This window comes from Neophocaena asiaeorientalis, unplaced genomic scaffold (genome assembly GCF_003031525.2).
Source record: "Neophocaena asiaeorientalis asiaeorientalis breed wild unplaced genomic scaffold, Neophocaena_asiaeorientalis_V1.1 scaffold251, whole genome shotgun sequence".
Lineage (NCBI taxonomy): Eukaryota > Metazoa > Chordata > Mammalia > Artiodactyla > Phocoenidae > Neophocaena > Neophocaena asiaeorientalis.
This window is the reverse complement of record NW_020173377.1, coordinates 6,510,777-6,537,783: the sequence shown is the minus strand read 5'-3', so window position 1 is coordinate 6,537,783 and position 27,007 is coordinate 6,510,777. Positions and strand designations below refer to the sequence as shown.

Below are 27,007 nucleotides of genomic sequence, written 5' to 3'. Positions count from 1 at the left end.
GGGGGGCGCTTGTTTAACAGTCGCCTTCTCAGGGCACACCCAGACCTCCCAGGTCCGAGCCTCTGGGGAGGGAGGGGGAATCTGAGTTTACTCACCGGCTCCCGGGGGATTCTGGTACAGACTCACAGCCTACACTGGCCGGGACTGCGATCCCAGATCCCAGCTCTTCCTCCTAATAACTGCGGTGAGGAACTAAGCCCCTCTGGATCCCAGCTTCTCACCTGTAAAGTGGGGCTGGTACCCGTCTCATGGGAGGTTCCGTGAGATAATGCCGGTAAAGTACTTATGCTGCCTGACACCCAGAGGGCCCGATACACGGAGGCTCTAATCCTCAGCCAACTCGTGATGACCTATTACATTAAAGGCAGGGAACTAAGGCTCAGAGGCAAGACGTGATTTCTTAGCCAGGGTCATGCAAGCTAGTGGGACAAAGGGCAGGACTTTAATTCCCTTCTGCTTGACTCCAAACTTTCTGCCAACCTAGCCCATCCCACATTTTTTTAAATTTGAAGAAAAACACATCGTGGACGTCGTGGAGGAAGCACTCTGGACCTCAGTTTCTCCATTTGCAAAATGGGAGTGTTGGGCTAGATAACCCCTAGGGACCTCCTAGTGCTGGCCTCTGCTTCCCACCTCCCATTGTTTCACATGTGCAGTCAGGCCTGGAATCTCCTGCCTTCCCTCAGCATTCCCAGCAGCCTTACCCTAAAAGCTTGATATTCTGGGGCCGTCGCTCCCCGCCCTCGCTTCCCCCCTCTGGAATGCTCACTCTTGCCTGCAGGGGTAAGTGTGGGTCACCTGCCGTCAGGGCAGGTCAATGATCTGACACAGTCCCTGGGAGTCCCAGAGCTGCCTTCCCAGCCAAGCCTTGAGCCCTGGCCCCAGCCAATCCCCTCTTTCAGGAACACACTTCCTCTCCCAGAGGAGAATGAGCTCAGCCTCTAGATCCTATCTGTGCTGAATATGAAGGCAGGGAGTCATCTTGCAAGCCAGCTTCCCAGGCCTAGAAAAGACCCTAACAAGGTCTAGCCCAGGAATGGGAAAGTATAGCTCATGTACTACCTCTCCCTATTTCTTCATCCGTGGCAGACATCACAATCCATCCCTGCACACTTTCCCACTAAGTCTAGACGGCTTCAGAGTCCTCAACACAGCATCCCACTCCCATACCGGTCAGTCAGAACTCGTCCCAGGTTGAAAGCCAAACCTATTCCTGGGCCAAGCCCTTCTCCTGCCCAGGGATAGCCCCCCCAGGGAGAAGGCAGCAGGGTACAATGACTGGGAACAGGATCTATAGAGTCAGACAGGCCTGAGTCAGTCCCTCCGCATCCTCTGTAACCTTGAACAAGTCAACGCACCTCTCTGAGTCTCAGATTCTACCTTAGTAAACAAAAGATAATAATCCTCAGATTATCGCAAAACCTAAATGATGTCATGCCTGGGACAAAACAGGCACTCAGTCCATGTTGTCTCTCCCTGAATTGGATCCTCTCGTACCTGCGTCCTCTTCTGAGCCTCACAACTCTTCCTTTGAGCCAATGAGGGCATCAATATCAAACCCAATGGCAGATGTAAAAGCTGAAATCCAGCAAACGTGCTTCCCCCAGCTGGTCAGTGGTGAGCCAGCCTGGAGCAAAGGCTGTGAGCAAGCCCAGGCCAGGCCCCCTCTGGAGAGTCCTCCATCTGTGGACCAACCCCACCCAACCCCCAACATGCCCACCTCTCTCTCTCTTTCTGGAAGCAGCAGCCCCACTGGTCTTTGTGTGATGTGTAACAGGCCTGCTATGTGGAATATAATCCTCATCCATGCATAAATCCATGCATTTATTCTCCCACTGGCTTGTCCCATAAAGTTCACCCGAGTGTCCTCAGGAGATCCCCAGACCCCCTCCCATAGTTATGGCTTAATCACAGTCACAACATAACAGCTCTGGAAAACCCTTGGTGATGTGGCCCAATCCCCTCCCCGTTGAACAGCTGGGAAGACTGAGGCCAGAGAGAGGAAGGACTTGCACAGGGTCATGCAGCCAGGACCAGGGCATTTCTGCAATGCCTGGCAGCTCCAGAGAGGCCATGGAGCTCCTTCCCCAGCACCATGAAGAGGGGACGGAGCTGCACCTTGGAGATGACTCCTGCCCACTAAATGCACTCTCTCCTGGTACCTAACTCTATCCACTGCATCTTCATTCTCTCCGGCCCCAGCCTTCCACAGTAGACTATTAAGTGGGTACCTGCTGCCCTGTACTGGGAACTGAGCCAGGGATGGAAAGGGATGGTCCCTGCCCTCACAGCCTTCTCTGTTAGTTGGGGAGACCGACAGGCAGGCAAATAATGATAGGTGGGAACAGCCCATGTGACAGTAGAGACGGGGCTGACTGGTCAGATGAGCGTCAAGACCATCTCCAGCTGCAGCATAGGGACTGGGTGTGAGGACTCCAGGTTGGAGATGGCTGCTGAAATCCCCATAACTTGGATTTCACTTACAATGCTGTCTGCTGCAAGGAGTGGAAAACCCAACCCCACCTGGTCGAAACAATAAGGAAAGGTATTGGGTTCCCTAAGTGGAAATCCGATGGCTCAGTAATGTCTCCAGGACTTTTTCTAGAAACCCACAGCCAAGGTTTTCTTGAATTTCATTGTCTCAAATTGTCACATGCCCATTCCTAAAGCAGCCCTCTTCCCCTGGGGAATGCCAAGGGCATTGGCTTCGCCTGGAATCCTGATGGAAGTGGGACCATAGGATTGGGAAATGATGCTGGGAAATGATGGAAGTGGGACCATATGATTGGTTGAAGCCAACCAGAGACCCCTTGGGGCTGGAGATCAATCCCCTAATGTCATCCCCCCAAAACTCAATGTGAGAGGGGAAGATGGATGCTGGGCATTTGATCATAATGCCCCACCCAGAGGGAGAGGTGATGGTGGTGTCTCTGACCATGGTGTAAACAGAGAGAATGGGAAGAAATTGGAAAGTCTGAGGGTGAGGCAGAAAGAGTGCTGGACCAAGAGTCAAAACACAGACATTGCTGCTTCTCTTCATCCTGGGCAAGTTATGAACTTCCCTTGAACTCAGCATTTTTTAATCTACAAAGTAGGTACCCAAGCCACACTCAGGATTTTTGCAAGGATCAAATGAAGGCATTTTCAATACATGGAAGCACTGTATCTAACTGTTTGGAACATTCCAGAAGCTGCAAACATTGGCCAGTTGGGCATGCATTGATTCTAGAGAGATGAGTGCAGGCAACATGTCCTGGATGGAGCCTTGTTTTAAGTCCTTGCGACAGTGAGGTGGCAGGTCCTTGGGCATCAAGGGGTCCAGGAAAAGCAACTCCCACGGGTCTCAGACACCCCTTGAGGGCTAGAACACTTAGCACTCTCTGAAGTATTTCTCCAAACTCAGCACCACCCAGGGTTTTCACTTCCCTGAACGACTCTGTTGATGTTTGCCAAGATGCTCAGTGCTTTGCATTCATCTTCATTAGAAGAAAGTTTCCTTGGCTGAAGCAAAAAGGAAAAAATATGGGAGAGATGGCTAAATTTTACAAATGGCCTGGAAGGGAGTGTTCGTTCTTACAGAGCCCAAAAGGCACATATCTGGCAGGGCTCCACTGGCTCCCCAAACAATTATCCCCACCAGTGATGGAGGGGTCCCCCCAGCCCCGGCCCCAGGGAGGGTTCCTGCTCACCAGCCCCCAGCTGAGCAGGGCAGGGGGACCGTGTTAGGAGGCCCTTGCCATCCGCACTAACCCATCGCCCCCTCTCTGCCCACCGCCTCAGACTGCTTCTCTGAGTGGGGAGGAGGCCAGGCGGCCGACTCCTCAGCACCACAGGGAGTCCACCACTGGCTTCCCAAAGGACTCAGAATGGGAGGCTTGAGGACAAGAGGAGAAGGTTGTCGGGAGGCCCTCTCCTCACCCCCACCAAAACAGAGGTCTGCTCCTCGCTGAGCCCTCACCTCCCAGCATCCCTCCAGCCTCTCAGGCTCCACTCACACCAGCAGCTGCCTGGAAGGCGCTCCCAACTGCTATCCACACATCCAGCCCTTCCCTGAGTTCCGGGTCCAGCACCTGCCCACCTGCTCTTGTAAGTGTTCTGAGGGCCGGTGTGTGCTGAGTTCCGACTGCAAGCCTGACAGACATTCCATCACAAGGTGTGAAGGAAGATGAGGCGGAGGGATAGCAGTTTCTGAGCACCGACCTGCCAGCCCCTACGCTGGGTGCTTTCACATGCTTCCCTTCAGCCCTCCCAGCCCAGCAAGGCAGAGGCTGCCATGCCCATGTCATGGATGAGCGACACTCAAGGATTCATCGTTCTGGGCAGCAGAAAGGGGCATTTGAAGGCAGGCGGAGTGACCTTTGGAAGCAGGAAAAGGGCACAGTTTTCCTGTCCCCCAGGGCCACCTAATGGAGCTTTAATTTTCCTCTGCCCCTGGCTTCCCCAAGCTGGGTTCAAGAATTGCCTGAACAGATATACAGGTTGGGCTGGGCACTGCACAAAAGCAATGAGTGTATGGGTTCGTAGGGATGGAAATCCGTCTCCCCTCTGCCGTTGGAGGTTTGTGTACAGGCCCTGGTTAGGTCTACCTAGAGGCAGGAGTGCTGTAATTATACAGTGCCATCACTTAAAGCCCTTCAATCACCTTTTCCAAGACCGAAACTTTCCCTGTGTGTCTTTACGGCTGCAAGTCCAGCTGGGGTGGGGAAGACATTGAAGGAGAAAGAAAGAAAGATGCCAGCTCAGGTGACCCTTCTTCTAGGAAGCCTTCCCTGCATGGACCTCAAATGTCTACACAGGACAAGGGGCTTAGATAAGCAAGGAAAGGGGCAAGCTTGTCTCAGAGCTGTGTTTGCATAACTAGGTCTGCATGTTTTACTAAATCTGGAGGATTAGCAGGGGTAGCTGGGAAGGGGCCATGGAGATCAGAAGAGAATAAAGCTCCTACAGGGACCCCATTGCACCACCGCTCTCCTGTGGACTAGGACAAACCCATTAGGCTCTCAAATCTCTCTCTACTGCGCTGACCACTGTTGCAATTTCATACTTAGTTCTATGATTTATCCCTGAGGGAAGGGAGATTGAGTGTAATGTTTGACTCCCCACTGTGTCCCCAGTACCTAGCACATAGTAGATGCTCAACAAACTGAGGAAGGAAGGGAAGGAGAGAGGGAGTCTGGGTCCTCATGGAAGTGACTTGAGGGTGGGGTTGAGCGCCAAGCTCACGGAGGATCCACACAGAACCTTGGGCTAGTGGGAAGGACATGACCTGGGTCCCTCCACTCTTCCCACACGTCCCCTCCTTTCCTTCCAATGGTTTTAATGCTCTGACCCAAATTCCCGGATTCCCCACCCCACTTCCACCTGCCCACCACACACACACACGCACACACACACGCGCACACACACACACACACACACAGACCTTCCACCTGCACAGTTTCCTGGCCAAATGCAAAATCCCTCATTGATTGTTCATCATTCACTCAACAAATGTTGACTGGGCACCTACTGGATCCCAGGGTCCCAGGCACCAGAGACAGACCAGTGAACAGGACTCAGGCCCTGCCCTAGGGGTTCACAACCCAGCAGGAGAGAAATGAGTAACGAGCAATGACAGGGCCGGTGCTGGGTGCTCTGATGAGGGGAAGGAACACAGAGGACCCAGGGCACAGGAGGGGGGTCGCAAAGAGAGGGGAGCAGTCAGGGAAGCGCCTGGCTGGCCTTTAGATCCCTCCCACATGCACCAAAGCTAAGGGCTTGCGAAAACTTCACACAGCACAGCTGGGCCTTGGTCTACGCCTGCAGGAGGGACTGAACCCACCCCGAATGGTTCAGAAGCCTACGGAGTCCCAATTCCTCTCAGGCCTCCAAACTTCTCATCTGTACAACAGGCACTTCCTGAAGAAAAATAAGAAAGCCTTCCAATAACTGAGCTCCCACAGAATCCTCACAACGGAGGTATGGATGCCCTTATTTCACCAAGGCAAAGATCCAGATACAGGGAGGGTGAATTCACTCTTGTGCTCACGTTCATACAGCCAGCAAGCGCCAGAGCTGGGACTTGAACCCAGGTCCTCTGGCTCTTCAGCCCACGTTCTCCTCGACTTGTTTTTTTGCGCGTCAGGATGAAACTGCGCCTCCAACCAGAATAAATCTTCACCTTGCGGGTAGAGTTACTGGCCGGTGGTGGCTCCAGTCCCGCTGGGAGCAGCAGCAGAAGGGCCTTAAAGTTCAGAAGAGTTTAATTTCCACGGTGAAAAGGCTTGGAGGTGGGGCAGGAGGGACCAAATCAAAAGGCAGCTTTTGAGAAGGCAGAAGCCCAGAAGCAGCTCCCTCGCTGGGGCCCAGGGATCTGTTTTCAGAACACTGTGTCTCCCAAGCTGACATGAACAAGGGGCTTTGTTCAAGTGAGAGATCAGATCTCAGGCCTGGGGCAGAGGGAAAGGGCAAGGAGCTGGAGCTTTTCTTCTTCATCTAAAGTCCCAGGGGAGCCAAAAACAATCAGCGAGGCTGCCCCAGGGAAGCTAAGAGAGGCTGGCTTGGACTTGGTGACATCCTGCTCCCAAGGAAACTCAGGACGGGCCCGGGGGCATCCCACAAGGGATGTCATACCCAGAACCTGTGGAACTCAGCCAGAAACCAGGAGGTGCCTGCTGTTTTGAGGGATCACCCCCCAGGCGTTCCTTATGCACTTGAGCTCTTGGGAACACTTTAGGGGCATTTTGGGGTGTACGATGGGGCAAACATTCATGGGGAGTCCTGCCATCAGGTCAGCATTTGTAAGGGTCCCATGGAGACTCTAATCACAACCAGGCACTGGGAAGTGACGTGTTGGTTTCCTAGGGCTGGGTGGCTGAAAACAACAGAAATGTGTTCTCTCACAGTCCTGGAGGCTGGAAGCCTGAAATCAAGGTGTCGGCAGAGCCGTGCTTCCTCTGAAGGCTCTGGAGGAGACTCTGTTCTCTGCCTTTTGGCCTCAGGTGTGGCCGGCGATCCCTGTCATTCCTTGGCTGGTAGATGCATCACTCCAGAGTCTGCTGCCGTTGTCACACGACGTTCTCCTCGTGTGTCTGTCTGTGTCTCTTCTCCTCTTCCTGAAAGGACACTAGTTGTATCAGCTCAGGGCCCACCCTCATTTTAACTTGATTATATCTTCAAAGACCCCGTTTCCAAATAAGATGACATTCACAGGTACAGGAGCTAGGGTTTCAACATATCTTTTGGGGGGACACAATTCAACCCATAACTGTGACCCTCACCTCACTGGACCCCTGGACCTCTTCTTAGCCACCTGAAGTTACATGTCACTCTAGCTGGAGCCTGTTCATTCTCTCCTGGCTGCTCTTCCAGGGACTGCAGTTCATTTTAGAACCCATTCATTGCAGTGGCTTCCCACGTGGGAGACCCAGAGCAATCTATTTTGATTCAGAATCTGATCCTCTGTTCTCCTGAGCAAAACTCTTCATGAGCAGTTACAGGGAAATCCACAACCACTGGGCCCTCTGTGGGCTCACTCCGGCCTGGCCTCCTGAGACACCCGCTCTCACTCACTCCGCTTCAGCCAGACTGCACTGCACATGTTTCTCCAACAAGCCAAGCTCTTCCCCACCTCAGAGCCTCTGTCTCTGCTGTTCCCTCCACCTCCTTCAGGTTTCATCTCACAGAGGCTGTCCCTGACCCCTCCAGCTAAACTACCCCTATCGTGGTCCCCAGTCCTACAGTCGCTTCACAGAACTTACACTTGGCTATTTCTTTAACTGTTTCATATCAGGCTTTCCCAAGCAGCATGTCAGCTCCATGAGGGCAGGAACCTTCCGTCACTACCTCTGGTTGCTAGGTGACATACACTAGGCATGAGTGAATGAATGAATGAATAAATGAATCCATAGCTACCATCCAGGGAACTCACGAATATTTCCTGAGTATCCACTCTGAGCCAGAGGCTGCCTCAGGCCTGGGGTATGAAGGAGAGCCCAGCCCAGTCCCAGGGCCATGGTCGGCCCAGGGAGACAGAGAGTACAGGCCGCGCTGAATGGTTGACCAACAAGAATTAGAAAAAGGAGCCCTTGACACAGGCCTTCGCCATCCACTGCCAGAAAATTGAAAATTCAAATTGTACCGTCTACCATACTACGGTTGGATGTGAACATGGAGATGGCCCCAGGGACCACTGCCTCCTCCTGATGTCTTAGCACCCCTCTCCTACCACCATAAGCCCTCTACCTCTAACAGCCCTGGAGCAGAGGAAGAAAGAGCAGGACCTCAAAACGATGGAGATGTAGTTTCTGACACCCAGCAAGCTTGGGACTTGCATTGGTGCTCAAACTCCATGAGGGGATCAAGAAGAAACTCTCAGGCTTGCAGGGAGGAGTGTCCTGGGAGCCCCCACTTCCAGGAACATCGCGACAAGAGCAAGTGTGGCACATGGCCTTGCTCATCTCAGCGCATCACATCAGTTGGCCCAGCCAGGCCTGATCTGGGAGCCACGGCCTTCCTATGTTTAGAAGCCCCTGTTTGGGGAACCATACCCATATACTCTAAATCCTTAGGCCTGGGAGTTCTTTCAAGCAGGACCTTCCCGAGAACACCCAGCCTCAGCCCTTGCCCTCAGGAGTCCCCAGGTGAGGTCACACCTGAGATTAGTTCTTTTCTTTCTTCCAGAATCCCTCTTGGGTCCTTTTATATAACTGGATTCGGTCTTTCCTGGGAAGATTGTATGGAATGAACTGGTCCTTGCATAATATCTGTCACATTCTTCCTCAGAGATGAATTTTGGATAGGTCAACAAAATTTTTTATTATAATTGTTAAGTTTTAAAAATCATTTTGATTAAATATTAAGTAACAGCAAAAGATTATTTGGAAAACATGCATATATGAGGTATAACAAAGCATGACCCACAAACACTCGTGTATCTAACCACTAGCTAAAGAAAAAAGCAGTCAGCCATTACCTGGGAAGACCCCGGGTCTGGTATCTCATTATTGCTTTCCTTTTAAAAAACAGCAAGTTTGGTTTAAAAGATATATTTAGAAAGCTATAAATTTTTTTCAAGCACTCATGAGCATTTACAAACATTGACCACATTCTAGATTACAAAAAAAGTCCAGATACCAAAGAATCATACGCATCAGAGTACACATCTACAACATCTTTAGACCTGAACGATAATGAAAATACTATATATCAAAATGTGTGGGATGCAGGTAAAATAGAATTGAAGGGGAAGTTTATAGTTTTAAGTGCAGACAGAAAAGAAGGCTGGTATTTAATGAGCTAAATGTCAAAGTTAAGAAGTTGGTGAAATAACAACAGAACCAATCCAGAGAACGTGGAAGTAACGAGAAAATAAAAATAAGAGCAGAAACTAAAGAAGTGGAGAACAAATATATGATAATGAAGATCAATACGGCCAAAAGCTGGTTCTTTAAAAAAGACAGTAGAGAATGATATGGCTGACTTTATGCCCGTACATTTTTAAACTTTCTAGAAACATCTAAAACATATTGTTGAACAAAATTGGCTTAAGGAGAAATAAAAAACCTGAATAGTTAATAACACTTAAAGAAATTAAATCATGAGTTAATCTTCCACAAAGACACCATCAGCCCATCAGTTTTATAGGGGAGTTCTATTAAACTTTAAAGCTATTCATCAGTTTGGTTTTATACAAAGTCATCTAGACAATAGCAAATGAGGGAAGGAGATGGTGGCCATGGCCTGCCCACCTGCCGAACATGGTGGGGCATCGCTCCAGGGCCTTTGGCTTCAGACGTGTAAGATCCCCTACCCGAGAAGCCTTTGATGTCTCTGTCACTGTCGCTGGGCTCTTTCTTGGGTCTCAAGGCTGGGCAACTACAAGGCTTGAAGGCCTGCGAGGTGCAGCCCAACGATTGGTGAGCCAGCCAGGGAACCGAGGCAATTCCCGTGAGCACCCGAGATGTGGGGAAATAAAGACAGGGTACGGGAAGTTGCGGGGGGTGATCCCCAGGAGGCAGTCCACTAGCCTGTAGGGCCCTGTGGCAGCTGACCACCACGGGAAATGTCTTTCTCTTCCATCATAGTGATGATCTCCTATTAACCTCAGAGTCTCTTTCCAGTTTAAAAGTAGCAGCCCCATACTCGTGGCTCATCTGACTGCACGAGGGATGGCTGGTACATACAGACAAAACCCAAGGACCTGGGTTATCTATCAGATATTTGGGTGTTATTTGGTTGGGTAAGACAAGCATACTCCCAACCCACCACCCCTAAACAACTACAGTCACAAGCTTTAGGGATATTAACTCAGGGATAGGCTTGTGAATTGGACGTGGCCAGTTACCCCAAAGGGGTTGGTTGGGGCCTGTGACAATGGCAAAATAATAAGAGTACTGTTGGGCTCCTGGTCCCACCTGTGGAAGGGGCAGAGCAATGATACAGTATAATGGAACAACAGCTATACGCCATCTGTGATGTGTTACAACAGGTGGGAGACGTTACAAAAGGTCTACCCAAGTCGTCGAGCAATGCCCCAAACCCACCATTGGGGGTCTAGAACAGCTGTGCTCGATATAAAGGACCCCCATGGACACTGATAGTGACCAAGAAACCTACTTTACCATCCATGAAGTTCAGGCACGAGCCAATAAAAGTGACATATGCTGGCATTGCCACCTACCCTACAACCCCACTGCTGCTGGGCTAATTGAAAGGATGAATGTACTGCTTAAACAACAGCTGAGATGGGAAACCCGCTCTCTCCACACGTGGACACATCCCAGGAGCAATCGTCCCAGTGTCTGCCCTTGCTGCAGGATCTACCCCCAGGCGAATACATAAAATGGCCCTGGGATGGGCAGGTAAACCCCTGGTGGTTTGGGTTTGCTGCCCCGTGGGGAGTAAGATTAGAAAGGGACTTAACAGATTTCACCTGTCTTCTACCCCGGCCACAAATAAGACTACTAAGGTAATTAATCTGAGCCCCCTACGGGAGAAAGGCAACGTTATATCAACCCCGTGGTCAGTCATTTTACCACCGCTTCGGTATCTGGCGCCGGCTATGGGACCTGAGGGTGGACAGGCGGTATGGAACCGTAGGCCAGGACAAAACCACTGGCAGGGTTGGTGTTATCTCAGAATGCTGCTGCTACTGCTTGTATTTTGCTTCATGGTCTTGATCTTCCCTGTATCGCACCTCTTACACATCTTACATTTTGTCCCTAGTCTGAGCAACTGGGCGACAGTGGTGACCTCACTGCCATGATTGCTGGGTCTACAGCGAGATGCCGCTGTCATCCTCCTTTGGACTTGCATGAAAACTTGACTCAGTAAGCGCTTGGCTCCAAAGTCTGCCCACCCCTTGGACTCTGTATTGCATTTGTTTTGTATTTGTTTTGTATTTGGCTGCATTGCACCTCTACATACCCGGCCCCAGGGATTGTAGGAGGAAGGCCAAGGTGGTAAGGGTCGTGCAGGGTATGTAGGGGTGGAGTGTACGGTCAGACCACTCGAGATGGCTGTTCTCTTGCTCTCTGTGCATCCCCTGCTCGACCAGTCCCGGCTTCACCTACACCGCTCACGTGAACGTGCTTAGCTCGTGATTGATCTAATCTTTAGGCCAGAACGGCTCCTCCTGCTAGCTTATTACAGGGAAACATCTGCCCTAGTGATGCTCGTTAACCCGAGGGGCTGTGCGGGATATGTCCCAGCTGCTGGTTTCCCTGGTAACTGATGAACTAACCTGACCGTCAATTCCCCTATAAATGTGAGCCGCCTTCTTCCCTGAATAGTAAAGATGGCTGCCGTGACCTGACTGCGTGCGTTACGGGCTGGAGTGTGGCTCCAGGACCTTTTGCTTCAGACATGTAAGACCCCCTACACAATAAGCCTTTGATGTCTCTGTCACTGTCTCCAGGCTCTTTCTTCGCGCTCTGGAGGCTGGCCAACTACAAGGCTTGCAGGCCTGCGGGGTGTAGCCCACCGCCCTCCCTCCTTCCCTCTCCCCACTGGTAATCACTAGTTGGTTTTTTGCATCTGTGAGTCTGTTATCTGTTTTGCTATATACATTTATTTTTTAGATTCCACATATAAGTGACATTATCGTGTTTGTCTTTTTGTTTAATTTTATTTTTGGCTGTGTTGGGTTTTCATTGCCGAACGAGGGCTTTTCTCCGGTTGTAGCGAGCCGGGGCTACTCTTCGTTGTGGTGCGCAGGCTTCTCGTTGCAGTGGCTTCTCCTGTTGCGGAGCACTGGCCCTAGGCACACGGATGCTACTCTTCGTTGTGGTGCGCAGGCTTCTCGTTGCAGTGGCTTCTCCTGTTGCGGAGCACGGGCCCTAGGCACACGGACTTGAGTAGTTGTGGCTCGCCGGCTCTAGAGCACAGGCTCAGTAGTTGTGGCGCACGGGCTTAGTTGCTCTGCGGCATGTGGGATCTTCCCGGACCAGGGCTTGAACCTATGTCTCCTGCACTGGCAGGCGGATTCTTAACGTCTGCACCACCAGGGAAGCCCAAAGCATTTGTCTTTTTCCATCTGACTTATTTCACTAAGCGTGGTGCTCTCTAGGTCCATCCACGTTGCTGCAAATTGCTGAACTGCATTCTTTTTTACAGCTGAGAACTATTCCATTGTGTATATATACCCCACACCGTAATCCATGTGTCTGTTGATGAGTACTTAGGTTGCTCCCATCTACAGGCTATTGTAAATGGTGCTGCTATGAACATTGGGGTGCATTTACCTTTTCGAATTCGTGTCTTCATTTTTTCCAGATATACAGCCAGGAGCGGGGTTGCTCAATCACACAGTTGTTATATTTTTAGTTTTGAGGAGCCTCCATGCTGTCTTCCATAATGGCTGAACCAATTTACATTTCTACCAACAGTGTATGAGGGGAGGGTTCGCCTTCCTCCACATCCTCGCCCACATTTGTTACTTGCTGACTTTTTGATGATGGCCATTCTGGCAGGTGTGGGGTGTTATCTCATTGTGCTTTTGATTTGCATTTCTCTGATGTTTAGTGATGTTGAGAGTCTCTTCATGTGCCCATTGGCTAGCTGTGTATTGTCTCTGGAAAAGAATGTTTAGGTCTTCTGTTCATTATTTGCCTGGGTTGTTTGCTTTTTGGGTGTTGAGTTGTATGAACTGTTGTACGTTTTAGATGCTGACCCCTTGTTGGTCATGTCGTTTGTGGGTATTTTCTCCCTTTCAGTGGGTTGTGTTCGTTTTGTTGATGATTTCCTTTGCTGTGCAGGGGCTTTTGAGTTTGGTTCGGTGTAACTGGTTTGTTTTCGCTTTTGCCTTGGGAGACCAGGGGAATATTGCTGTGGTTGTGTCAGGTGGTGTTCTGACTGTGTTCTCTCCTGGGAGTTTTGTGGTTTAGGTCTTACTTTTGGGTCTCTAGTTCATTTTGAGTTTATTTGTGTTTGTGGTATGAGGGAATATTCTGGTCTCTGTTCTGCATGTGGCTGTCCAGTTTTCCCAGCACTACTTAGTAAGGCGGCTGTCTTGCTCGTGTCCATTGTATATTCTTGCCTCCTTCAGTTTTTCCTCTTTAAAAATGCGTCTTTGATAAATAGTGATCGTTTCAAAATCTACAACTTTTTAGTTATCTGAAAAGTTTTTAAGTATGTTTGAGCTTTTGAAATGTCTTTTAGTGTAAAAAAAAAATACACACACACAAAAAAACCCCATGAGGGTACACACCCCACTTCATTTTATGGTAAAATAATTTTGATATCAAAGTTCAATAAGGACAGTAAAAGAAAAGTAAATTGCAGGCCAATCCACTCATACACTGACGCAAAAAGTATCCTAAGCAGGGCTCCAAAATCCCACAGCCAGGGCCTGGTGGCACTGGAATTACTTTGAACCCGTGTGCTACAGACATCTCCTCTCTGTGGGTCTAGTCTGGGCCCGAGCAGGTGAGGCACTCGGGCCTGAAATGACCACGGGCTCCCTCTCTGAATCCTGCTGTTCCAGAGCCAGGCCAGAGTCAGTGGAAAGTTCCAGTGGCAGTTTTTCCGGAGATGCCTCACCCAGATGATCATTGTAGAGAGAGAGAGAAATGTCTCAGGGTGACCTTGCTGGCCCAGTCCTGCCCACTGGCAGTGTGAGCCCAGGCCTGCATCCCAGGGGCAGCAGACACCTGCAGGAGCTGAGCCAGAAGGCTGTCTGGGTCAGATGTGACATGCAGACCTTGGACTGGCCATAAGGGCTGAAGCTTCCTGCCTTCTGCCCTGCAAAGGCTCCAGTGTCCCAGGGCAAGGACGTGGCAGCCATGGGAGGCCAGGCTCCTTGGGAGGGCAGTGTAAGGACAGTCTCCTGCAGAGAGCAGGCCTCCTCCAAGTTTACCCCCTCACAGGGAGGGAATGGCCTGAGGGCGCCCAACCCTGGGAGGTGGGGCAAGGGCATCTGGGGAGGCTTCCCAGAGAAAGTGCTGTCTAAACAGAGCCCTGGAGGAGTGAGCCGGGCCAAGGGGAGGGTGACAAGGTTCCAGGTGAAGAGACAGAGGCAGAAGCTGGGTAGGGCCAGGGCAGGGGTGAGTGCTGTAGGAGCAAGGACGGTGGAGGCCACAGGGTGACAGGCCTGGGGAAGCAGGCCAAGGAGCCGGGCGTGGAAGTCTGAGGTTAGCCTGGTAGAGACAGTATTAGTGCCGCATTAGGGGCCTGGGCCATGGAAACAGGAGAACCTCGGCTGATTCCTGGCTGCCCTGCTCACTAGCTTTGTGACCCTGACTACCTCCTTGACCTCAGCTTTCCCACATGTGAAATGGGTTCATAACAGAACCTACAGAACACAGCACTTGGCATACTGTAAGGGCTCAACAAAGGGCTACTATTTCTGTTGCGTTATTTTATCGGATCAGAGTCGGTCGGCTCCCCCGGGCTGGCGATGTGGAGCTGCCACCATCAGCAGTATGTGTCCTCCGAAGAGATAACTGAAGCCCAGGGGTGGAGGCGGTGATGGGGGGAGGGGGGAGAGCAACAGAAACGGACCCCTGTGCTCCACGGATGGCCGAGGAGTCAGAGGAGGGTCAAGCAGATGTGCTTCCTATGGGGAACAGACTGCACACGGCTGCTAGTGCAGTCAGATAAACCTGACTCCCAGCAGTGCATAAAGATGGGTGATAGTAAACATGAGGGGAAGGAAATACTTGAATTGGGGTTTTTAGTTGTCTTTATGTTCCAAACTTTCCACAGCACTCCATCTTTATCACTTTAAATAGTGGACTTTGCTCCTCTAATTTAAAATTTTTCTTATTTATTACTCAAATACTGTATTATAGAAAAATCATAAAGTACAGAAAAGACAAAGAAAATCACCCATTATTCTTCTGTCCAGTATAACTACTGCGGACACGTGGTGCGAATCCTTTCAGACTCTGTAGCCCACGTTGTCACCTGTGTTATAAGCAAGATCTCTTAGGACTTGCTGTCCAGACTGCACAATAGATCACGCCCGTCCTTTCCTGTCAGTTCCTTTCTCATGGGTTCGTCGTGTTCTGCTAAAAGGGACCTGCTGCAATGTGCCTGACCCGTCCTTGATTTGGGGGTATTTATTTTTGTACTACCACATCCTATTAGATGTATTTTGGTGCATACCATTTATCCTTTCCTTCTGATAAATTCCACTTTTAGGCCCAAGGGTGGGTTTCTGTGAAGTAGGGTACAAAATGCTGTGTGTACATGAGGATGTGCAGACTCTCTAAGAAGAGGGAGCATGGCCATGTCAGGTCTTCAAGGGACAACATTTCCCAGAGACAAGAATCTCAGCTGCAGAAAATATAATCTGCAGAATGTTGTTCATTCTCATACAGAGCAGTTTGGCAACTGGGACCCATAGAGCTTTAAACAACTTCATTTCATGGAAGTAATATCCCATTTAATTAGTAATTATTATGTGCCAGGTACCATCTCACAACAACCCCATGAAGTCGGCATTACTGTTATCCCCATTTTACAGATGGGAAACTGAGCTCAGAGAGGTTAGGTGCCCGGCTCAAGGTCACACAGCAGGTCAGCAGTGAACCTAGGAATCAGACCCAGGCAGGCGGCCGTCTCAAAGCCCACTCTCTGAGCCGTGGACTGGCCCCAGCATCACTGCCCAGTGTGGCAGTGCTTCCCAGAGCCAGGAAGCAAGCCCTGAAGCAGCAGTTCCCTCGCTTCTCTAGATCAACCTGTCATGGCTCTCTGGGCTGAGTTTCTACCAGGTACCCGCCCATAAAGAGAGGCTGCAGAAAGTTAAGACCTGCCTGGCTGAAGAGCATCTGCCTGATCCGGGTGGGCAAATGTTATCATGGCCTGGCTGGTCCTGTTGAAACCACACTAGCTGCCCCTCTAGCTGCTCAGAGCAGCACACTCTCTGGGAGTACAAGGTTGGTTGTCAAAGTTCTGCTGATCTCAGACCAGGAGGGGGAAGTAGAGTGGGTGGAGTGGATGTTGGGGGTCTCTGGGCAGAGCCACATGCTGTTCAGCCACCTCTTTTCGCTTTGGGGCTCGTGTATGCAGCAGCCCAGACTGAGGACAGCATTATCTGGCACAAAGCAACCAAGCCCAAATGCTGGGCAAAGGCCCAAGTTTCCTTGAGCTAAAGGAGCCACAGTTCTGCCTGCCACTCGGGGCCCTTGGAATTTCAGTAAGTCCTCTGGGAACAATATCAGTGATAACTTATTAGCAGTTGGATTTACTGAGCACTTACTATGCCCCACACCTAAACGGGTGACAGAGCTAGGAGATGTCAGAGTAGGGATCTACACAAAGGCAGCCTAGATGCAGAGACCACAGCTTTCTCCCCCTAACCCTCAGCAAACTCAAGGAACTTGAAAGTTCCAAACTGGGGCTTCTGCCACCAGGCGGTGAGCTCCTGGGGGCAGGGACCAGGACCTCCTCACCCCAACAGACTGAGCCTCCTGGATGAGGGATCCTGCATTGGACAAACCTGGGATAAAGTCCCTGTTTGCCACCTGCCAGCTGTGTGGCCTTGGGAGAGTTACTTAACACCTCTGAGCCTTAGTCTCCTCATCCGTGAACGGGGACTAGAGATAGCCATTGAGTGTGGTGTCTGTAGGCAGCAAGTGAGATTATTCCACAGAGCATCTGGCGCCCAGTGCTGTGGCTGTCATTAGTGCTGTCGTGACTTCCATCCTGCAAGTGATTCAGCTGCTGTTTCCTCAAGATCAGTACAAATCAGTGTCCACAAGGGAACGGCCTCAGGCTGTCTAGCTCCCAACTAGGAATAATAACAATGTAATAGTCATAGAGGCAGCTAAGATATACTGACCGCGTGTCAGGTGCCATTTCTCAGCGCCTCACATATTAACTAGTCAAGACACAGCCCCGGGAGAGGGCAGCAACTTCCCACACTGACCCACCAGGGAGGAGAGTCAGGGGTCAACAAGCCAGGCCCAGGCCAGCCTGTCTGTGCATCAGGCTTGGGGGATGTCCTGCCAGGAGACTCCAGGCCTCACATCTGTGTCTGAGTCCTGCAAAATGGCTTTCCCTCCCACCAGCCCCGCAGGTGGCTTGGGCTTGGGGGTTGTCTGCAGAGGGTTGTAGAACAGAACATCGGGGGGTGTTGAGGTAAGCTGCTTCTAAGCCACCCCATGACTGGGGCAGAGCTCAATAAATGCTGTTTGACTAATATTTGTTGACTGTAAGTGAGGGTCCCATTTCTAGAGCACAGGGGCTCAGGGATTGGGCTCTACCCATCATTTTTTTATATATGCATAGAAATAAAGACTGGAAGGTTATATACCAAATGTTAACCCTGATTATCTTAATTAGGGGTGATGGGATACAATGGTCATTGTGTGTGGTAGTTTTTTTTTTTTGCACTTTCTACATTGTTGACAATGAGCAAGTGTTAATTTTATGCTCAGAAGAAAGTAAAACATTTCTGTAAGTTTAGGACTCACCCCATTTTACAGAAGAAATGAAGTCCCAGAAGGGCTAAGCCATTTGCCCAAGGTCACACAGCAAGAAGCAAGAAGGACATGGTGGTCTCTCCTTTTCCCATGACCGTGTCCTGAAAACAGCCCAATCCTGCCAGTTCCCCCAGCTCGTGAGAGAGTCCCCTGAGAGAGCTAGGGAACCCTGCAGATCTCAGGAACGTGGCCAGTGGAAAAAACGCATGTAAGCCCCCATTCCAGCTCCACGGACTCACTGCTTATTCATAAATAAAAGAATGCCCAGGCTATTCTGGGCACCTGTAATTTTCTACTTGAATAGCCAGGGAAGTGGCTGCCTGCCCGCTTCTCTGCCCTGCTCATGGCGCCAGATCGGGGGAAACGCGATCTCCCCTGGCGTAATGGGATCTGGGGCCAGGTCTTGCTGCTGATTTCCTTGCCCTTGCCCCGTTCCAGAAAGCCCTGTTGTCCCCCAGACCCCCCACGGGGATCTGGGGGAGAATCCAAGCCAGGTTTGGATGCTGTGGACTGGGTGGTTCCTTGCAGGTGTGGGAGGCAAATCCCAGCTCTGCCACTTGGCAGCTGTGGGACGTTGGGCAAGTGACTCAACCTCTCTGAGCCCTAGTTTCTTCACCTGTACAATGGGGATAATGATAACACCTTGCACGTTTGGTACAGGTGAGGTGCCTTCCTCTTTGGGTAGCTGTTGTTGGGCTGCTATTGTTACTCCAGGTATGAGGAAGGGGATGTTTGGGAAAGAGACCCACGTGGGATTCTCGGGCGGTCATCTTGCTCTATTGACCAGCTCTGTGTTCTTAGATAAGTAAATCCCCTTAATTGTTTGAAGCAAAGTTATCTTTTCTATATATCAAAGTAATCATGATACGTACTAAAAATTTAGAAAAATGAAGAAAATTAAGTATAACTCTTAACTGCTATTGAGCATCTACTGTGTTCCAGGCTGGCCCCGTGCTGGGTGCTTTGCATGCATTAGCTCTAATTCTCCCAAGTCTGCACCTGTTCATAAGGAAAAAGCTAGGGGCTTGGAGCAGTGATGTGACTCACGTTAAGATCACACTGCTGGCAAATGAGGCAGAAATAAAACTCAGATCTCTCTCCAAGTTCCATTGTACTGATTTTCTATTGTAGTGTAACAAATTACCACAAAATCGGCAGCTTCGGACAGCACACATTTATCACAGTTTCCACGGGCTGGAGTCGTGGCCTGCCTTAGCTGCATCCTCTGTTCAGAGACTCACAAGGGGTTGGTCAGGCTGGGTTCTCATCTGGAGGCTTGATTGGGGAAGGATCTGCTTCTGAGCTCATTCAGGTTGTTAGCAGAATTCATTTGCTGTGGTTGTAGGACAGAGGGCCCCAGATGTTTGCTGGTTGTTGATTGGAGGCTCTCCTCAGGTCCTTGAGGCCACCCACAGTTCTAGAGGCTGCCAACAGTTCTGGCCATGTGGGCATCTCAACATGTCTGCTCACTTCATCGAGTCAGCAAGGAGAATCTCTTTGTCAGTGCATGCTAGCAAGACACACACACACACACACACACACACACACACACACTACCATAATTATGAGAGTGACATGCCATCACCTTTGCCACAGTCTATTGTTAGAATCAAGTCACAGGTCCCACCCACACTCGGAGGGAGGGGATTACACCAAGGTGTGAACACAGGAGGTGGGATATCTCATGTTTGAATTTTCCCCACCCATTTCCTCAACCCCACCCTCCAGGAGAAAACTCAGAGCTGGCAACTGTGAAGTTACTTTCACATTGCCAACATCTAGTCATATGCTGGACCAAGAAAAGTGGCCTTTGTGGGACAATGGCTCATGATGTTTAAGAAACACCTGAACCCCAACCCTTAGTACCATGGTCCCGAGGCAGAGCAGAAACGGACAGGACGTAGTGCTCAATCTCGGAAAACTTATCAGACGGTTGGAAAAATATACCAGCCAAGTGCTCTTTTGGTTGCAGGAGCCCTGAGTGAAAAGGGAAGAAGAGAGAATTTATCAGCTCTTATAGCAGAAAGTCCAGGAGTAATGGCTTCAGGCAAGGCTGCATCCAGGGTTTTAAATTAAGTCTTCAAAACCTAGTTCCTCTCTTCCTCATGGCTTCATTCTCCTTTGGTTGATCCCATTTCGGGGCCAGTCCCCCCCTCATAGAAAGTCGGAGCTGCAGGCTTATATCATTCTTATAGCTAGAAGGGATACACAGGTATGGGGGAGAGCGTGGCTTGTGACAAGAAGTTGTGGGGAATGAAATTGAGACAGGAGGTTGAAATGTAGAAGGACGGAAAGGCAGAAAGACTAGCCTTGACTCTGTGGTCCAACATTTTCCAGTGTGTTCCACAAGATTTTAGTAGGGATTCGATGAGCTAAGGGTTTTAGGGCCAGCAATCTGGGTTAAGTCTGGTTAAACAAGTTTCTTTCCTGCGGTGCCCCTACATGTTGACACTTCCAGCTGTGGATCTTTGAGAGCAGAGCTGTGGGCTACAGCATTCCCTAAGGTGCAGTTCTTAATTCTGCATTTTGAGAAGTGCCACTGTGGGTCATAGGGAGCCACTGAAGGCAGTAGAGCAAGAAAGTAAGTCAGCAAAAGTGTTCTGGGAAGAAAACAGTGGAAGCCCCCTTGGAGATGACTATAATCATCCATGTGAAGGGTGATGATCAGCCAGACCAGGGGGTCAGTGGCAGAAACAGGAATAAGGTACACGGTGAGAAATGGGACATAGGGAAATATATCAATGGGCCCAGAAAACGCTGTTTTGGTGATGGTGACAGTGAAATTTAGTTTTGATTTTAGCTTTCCCACTGAAAGCAGGGGTAGTACTGGGACAAAACATGGGCTCTGGAGTCCAGAAAACTAGTTTTTGCCTCTACCGCTCTGCCATTTGGGAAAGTTACTGCACCCATCCAAACCGTGGTTTCCTCACTTGTTAAATGAGGATGTCAAGTCCTTTTTCTCAGGGTCCTCATGAGCGTTCCAAGATAAACATAGGGAGACAGTGTTCAGCTGTGAGTTGGACTTCTACTTCTGGTCATGATGGAGAACCTGGTACCACATCAACACAAAATATTGTAACACTTAACAAAAATAAAAGGCAACTGTTCTCAGGCAGTGGACCACAGGCACTGTGATTCTGAGGGAAGGGAAACTCACAAAGTGAGTCCCTCATCCCGTGGACTTTCATTCTGGGACAGCTTCCCAAGCCTGGCATAGTGCAAGGGAACCCACACAGAGCACAGCAGTCCCTCTGAGTGCAGGAGGCATTGACCAGAGTTTGGGGCCACTGGGGCAACAAAAGAAGGAATGTGCAGGACAAGACACTGGAGAGGAGGGAGCTGCATAGCCAGGGGACCCCAGAAGTCTTTAAGGGTCTCCCAGAACCCACAAGTCCTTGCCCAAAGGCTGGGCTATGCATGCACAGAGTGGGACTATCCAGGGTTTACCAGAGGGCAGCTGGTAGGGGGTTGAGGCCACACTGAGATACTACAGGTCAAGCAGTGCTGGGGGACATTGGACAGACCTTAATCCCAGGCATCAAGCTGAGACATGAGAAAGGCCAAGCCCTAGAAGTGAGGATCATACTCTAGTATAAAAGCTGCTCTAAACCAGCCCGAACAGAGACTAAAACCAAATCTTTCAAGATCCTCAGAGGAGGGAGTTTGGAGGCAAGTCCTTTCAAGTTAGGGAGGCTTGGGAAATAGCTCGGGCTTTGCCCCTCCCTAACAAAGTGTAAAACCACACCCATGGGACTTTAAAGGGTTCAACCAGTGATGGAGCTGCCTGCTAAAACAAAATGTAACACTCTTCAGAAGAAGAAAACAGAACCCAGAGTCCCTATGACACATCACACATGCATGTACACAACGTCCAGTAAGCAATGAAAGTTTTCTAGACGTACAAAAGAAAAAGCAACCAGTAGACACTGATCCTAAGACAGTCCAGAAGTCAGATTTAGCAGATGAAGACCCTGAAGCACCTCCTCCAGGGTTTTGCACATAGTAGATGCCCAGTAAATGCAGCTGCTCTTCTCCACTTGAGCAAAGGAATCATTTGGCCCCCAGAAAGCTTTGAAACCCAAGGGTCAATAAAGGGAAATGTACCAAGTCTTCATATACTGAGTTCCTTCTGTGTCACCATACAGGGCTTGGGGTGGGAGGGCTGCTTTGTGCAGTAATGAGAGAGATGAGTTGTGACCCTGCCACTAACTCATTATGTGAGTCCCTCATGCCCTGTGCTTCAGTTTCCCCATTCATATAATGGGTGGGGCAGGCAGGTCAGCTCCAAGGGCCCTTTCTCTCCAGGATTCTGAGTTTGTCTGGCACAGGAACTGTTTGCAGCCAGGATACACTCTGAGCTAAGGCCTGGAAGAACCAGGTGGAGAAGGAATTGCATCTATTCCTAATACCTTGGGGGAAACACGTGCTGGGATATCTCTCCCAGGGGCAATAACTTGGTGCTGTGGGCAGAGCCTGGGCTCGTTTTCCAAAGACATTTCTTGAGAAACGTCTCCTAGCAACCAGCTCTACTGATACACAAGCTTCAGGGACCTCAGCAGGAACACATAAGGCTTTTTGTGGCTCCCTTCTTCAAAAGCCCAGGTTAGAACTGCTTATGGGCCAAGATGCTAATGTGAAGCACAGGGAATAGATGGTGGGGGCACTTGGTGGGGCAGGGGATATAGGGAAGGTACCCCACTCACAGCCTCAATCCCCTTTCCCTCTGTGAAATTACCAGCAGTCTAGTTTTAAGGCACAGAGCTAGGACTTCAGATCTGAGTTCAAAACCTGCTTCCATCTCTTATTAGCTGGGTAACCTTGGGCAAGTTACTTAACCTCTCTGAGCCACAGTTTCCCCATCTGTAAAATGGGGATGATAATAATAATATGTAGGAGGTTAGTGATCACCCACATCCCCTTTACTGGCCCAGCATACCCATCCCCCAGCTGCTGTGAGCATTGGCTGCTGACAGGGGCACTCTTCTCAAAACAGTTGCCCTTGGCTGATGGGAGGTGCCTCACCCGGAGATACTAGGGAGGTTGACCCCATCTCCCTGGTTATCCTTGCCCATTGGCCTCAGCCAATGACAAACTGATATGGGGGGATAAAAGCCCAGTGTCCTTGTCTCAAAGTGGGACGATGCTGTGGTATCATGTACGGTCCAGAACTCTCCATGGGATCAGGCTAAGACTAGACTTGAGCTGAACCAACAACTTTGCTTAACTTCTCCTGCCCCATCCTGCTTCCCTCCCTTACTCTTTTACAGACTTCCCATGAGAGCTTGCCCTCAACAAATCACTTACACAAAGTCCCCATTTCAGGCTCTCCTGGAAAATCCAAAGACATGAGAGAACCTATGTCTTAGGCCACTGTGAGGATCCAGTGAGAGAATGTGTGTGAAGTACCAGCCAGTGTCTGGCACGCAGTATGTGCTCAATAAATGGACGTCATCATTCTCCTCCTCTTATGTTTATTATTGTAATTAAAGACAGTCCTGGGATCAGAGGGGGTTTCTAATGTGGACAGGAGCTGGGGACCATCTTGGTATGAGGGGATAATTGCATTTAGATTGGCTAATACACTTAGAGCAGAGTTATTAGCTTTCTTTCTTTCCTAAGCTAATATTAACAATTTATTTGTTCTAGTATAAAAACAACACAAGTTGATTACAAAAACAAACAAACAAAACCCTCAAGGAAGCACAGAGAATTACAAAAACAAATTAATGAGTTAATAAAATTCCCTACCAGTTGAGTGTAACCACTGAGGACATATTCATTCATATCCTTCCAAACATTTTCCACATAAATTCACATAATATACATATATAGATACACACATATACAAATATCTAAACATGCAAACATATACTGATATGTGCATACATATATAACACTAAACCTATAACATAACAGTGCATATGTAATAATATACACTTAACCAATTTTGTTATCAAAAAATGGTAATCACAAATACTATTCTACAACCTGTTTTTTTTCCACTTGATTTTCACATATAGGAAGTGGGTATCTTCCATGTTAGTAAACACAGATCTACAGGGTCAATTTTAGCCACAGATTGTTACATTTTATGGAGATAACACAGCTTATTTAACCAGTCCCCTATCTAGACATTTACCTCATTGGCAATTTTTTTTTTACTGGTACAAACAGTGCTGGTAAATGCAAATCCTTGACCGTGTTTCTTTGCGCACGTGTTCAGTTATTAAAAACAATTCCTAGGAATGGAATGGTATAGCTGTTGGGAAGCACGTGTTTCCCTGCAGGAGGACTGTACTATAACTCCCTGCACGAGTGTACTAGCGCGGCCATTTCCCCACGTTAGGTATCCAGCAATCTCCAACACTAGGGATCATTTTGTTTTAATTTTTGCCAATCTGATAGGTGAAAAACAATACTCCATTGTTGCTTGAGTGTGCATTTCTTGGGTTTCTGGAGAGGCCAAGTATCTTTTCTTACGTCTGTGGGCCATTTGGATTTCACTGGCTGACATGTGCCATTGTCCAGTCCTTGGCGAGGCCCTTGTGGGTGTCTCTTCTCTCTCCCCTTCTCCACCCCGAGCCACAGGCTCAGTGGCTCCCCTGAAGTGTGATTTCGTAAGCAGCAAAGCCCTGCTTGCTACAGGATTGGCCTCCCAGGGAAGTTGAGTCCTCATCCTCAGATCCCCCAGCCAGCCGGAGCTGGGATTAGTGGGGTCCAGTTCCTTGACCTCCAGGTGCCCCCTCACAAAGTCCCCTCTCTTCGCCCTGTTCACATCCCTGTGCCAAGGAGATTTTAGAAACCAGATCTGCTTAAAGAAAAAATCTTTTCTCAAATTCCAAACCCACCCAGCAAATACATTCCAGGGGTGATTATTAGCATGACTTGAGGAGCCTTTTCAGAACATTCCTTTAGAGTCCAGTGCTCCTGGGAGATTTAAAATAAGATTGCACATATGCCAAGATCTATCGCCATTGAAAATACCCCAACCGTTGACCTAGGGATTCTACTGGTAAAAATGCTCACATGTGTAAAATGCTCACAACAGCAAAATAAGTGGTAACATCCTAAATGTGCACCAGTAAGGACCTGCAAAAAGAGTTACAAATGACATTTACCAGGAAACATCGTGCAAACAGTAAAATAATGCAGTGAAACTGAATGTGCTTGTGTGGAAAGATGCCCTCCAGACGTGGTAAAGTGAGAAAAGCAAGTTACAGAAGAGTGTGTTTCATGTTTGCATTTTTCAAAAGGAGAGATCAGAGTTGTTGTAGATGTTTATGGAAGTGGAGACGATTCCTGGGTGGGCGGGTAGGAAACTACTTAGAACAGTTTCCATTTGGGAGGGAGATTTGGTATTAAAATATTTGGAGGTTTTTAGGTCACACTTTATACCCATCTGCATTGTTTAAATTATTAGCATGCATATGCTCTACCTTTATATAATGAAAAAACTTAAAAGTTTAAAAGTGAGCCTACGATCAATAATAATAGTTGTGATAATAGTATTCTGTTAAATAGCTTATCGAATGCCAGTTATGTGCCAGGTACTGTGTATTCTCTCATTCACTCTTAAAACCAGCCCTATTTTGATACCCATTTTATACATGAGGAAACTGAGTCCTAAGTTAAGAGGCTTGTTAAGGCTACATCTGATTACAAAGCCCTGGCTCTTTCCTCAGGGTGTGGTTCTTGTGCCCTGAGACCTCATTGTGTGTGGGCTTTGTCAGGACCTCTGCAAGTGGGTCCCTCCTGGTGGGCTGGATGGTTTCCCATAGGGGCAGCTGCTCTGTTATCTATGCCTGTGCTCTGCAGCTCTTCTCCTTCCCCCACCTCACTCCTTAGAGTTGGACTGTCTAATGTAGGTTACCTAAATTAATGAAAATAAGACTAGAACTTCATTTCCACGATGGCACTAGTCACATTTCACGTGGTAAACAGCCACGTGCGACTAGTGGCTACCATACCATCAGCACAGATATGGAACATTTCCATCACTGTATAAGATTGTACTGGATAGCACTGTCTTATCACAGGTTTAGAGCCAGGTAGACCTGGGCTCAGCCCTGCTCCTCCACTTACTAATGGGGTGAGCTGAGCAAGTTATCTAAGCTTTCTGAACCTCAATGTTCTCATCTGTAAAATAGGATGGCAATATAGCTACCTCACTGGGCTGTTGCAGGGATTGAGCTCATGCCTTTTGCATGGTTAGCCCAATCCCTGTCACATGAGCAGCTTAAAGGGTATTGAGGAAGGTAGAACTCTGCAGTCAGACAATTTCATGACCTTGGACAGATCACCTTGCTGCTCTGAGCCCCTGCCTCCTTGCCTATAAAACAGGGTGGATGGCACCTACCCTGAAAGGCCGTTGTGAGCATTAGCACATATAGTCAGTGCCCAGGGAAAGTCAAGGCCCTTCTCCCCTTTCTGAAAAGGGGTTTCTTCTGTCAGGTAAAGCATTCTCATGAGACACGGAAATAAAATATTCCAGAAGAAGGAATCCAGAGGCCAATGTACCAACAAAGGAAGGTTCAGCCCTCGAAATAAAATGATCATGGGATGCTGTTTTGTCAGCTATCAGATTAGGGAAGGGAGGAAATAGTTTGAACTTTTAATTGAAAAATACATAGAGAAACTGCACTACCATAAGTATACCACTCAATGGACTTGGAGAAACTGAAAATACCTGTGTAACCGCTACTCTGATCAAGAAACAGAATGTCAACAGCACCCCAAGAGCCCCCTCGTTCCCCTCCCAACCACTGTCACCCCCCATACAGGTAACCACGATCCTAACTTCTAATACCATAGGTTAGTTTTTAGTACACAAACTTAGATTCATAACACCTAGAGTTAGTGTGGGTGAGACCATCCAGTAATCTCAGATACTGATGATGGGCATTTGAAATGGTACAGACATTCTGGAGGTGGTACCAAACCAAAATTTGGGTCCACTTGCCAGCTCGCGCAGTTAAAGCAATCTACTGATGCTGGGTTGTGGTGAAGGAAAGTGCAGGGTTTATTGTAAGGTGCCATACAAGGAATCTGGAACAGCTAATACTCAGAAAGCCCAAACCCTCTGACGGGTTTCACTGAAGGAT

At 49.0% G+C, this 27,007-nt stretch overlaps 1 protein-coding gene across 1 annotated transcript in view; it reads left to right on the top strand.

Annotated features, from left to right (window-relative positions):
* The window catches only part of FAM107A (family with sequence similarity 107 member A), an 81,172-nt gene that overhangs the window by 1,008 nt on the left and 53,157 nt on the right, over positions 1-27,007 (top strand). The window lies entirely within an intron of this gene.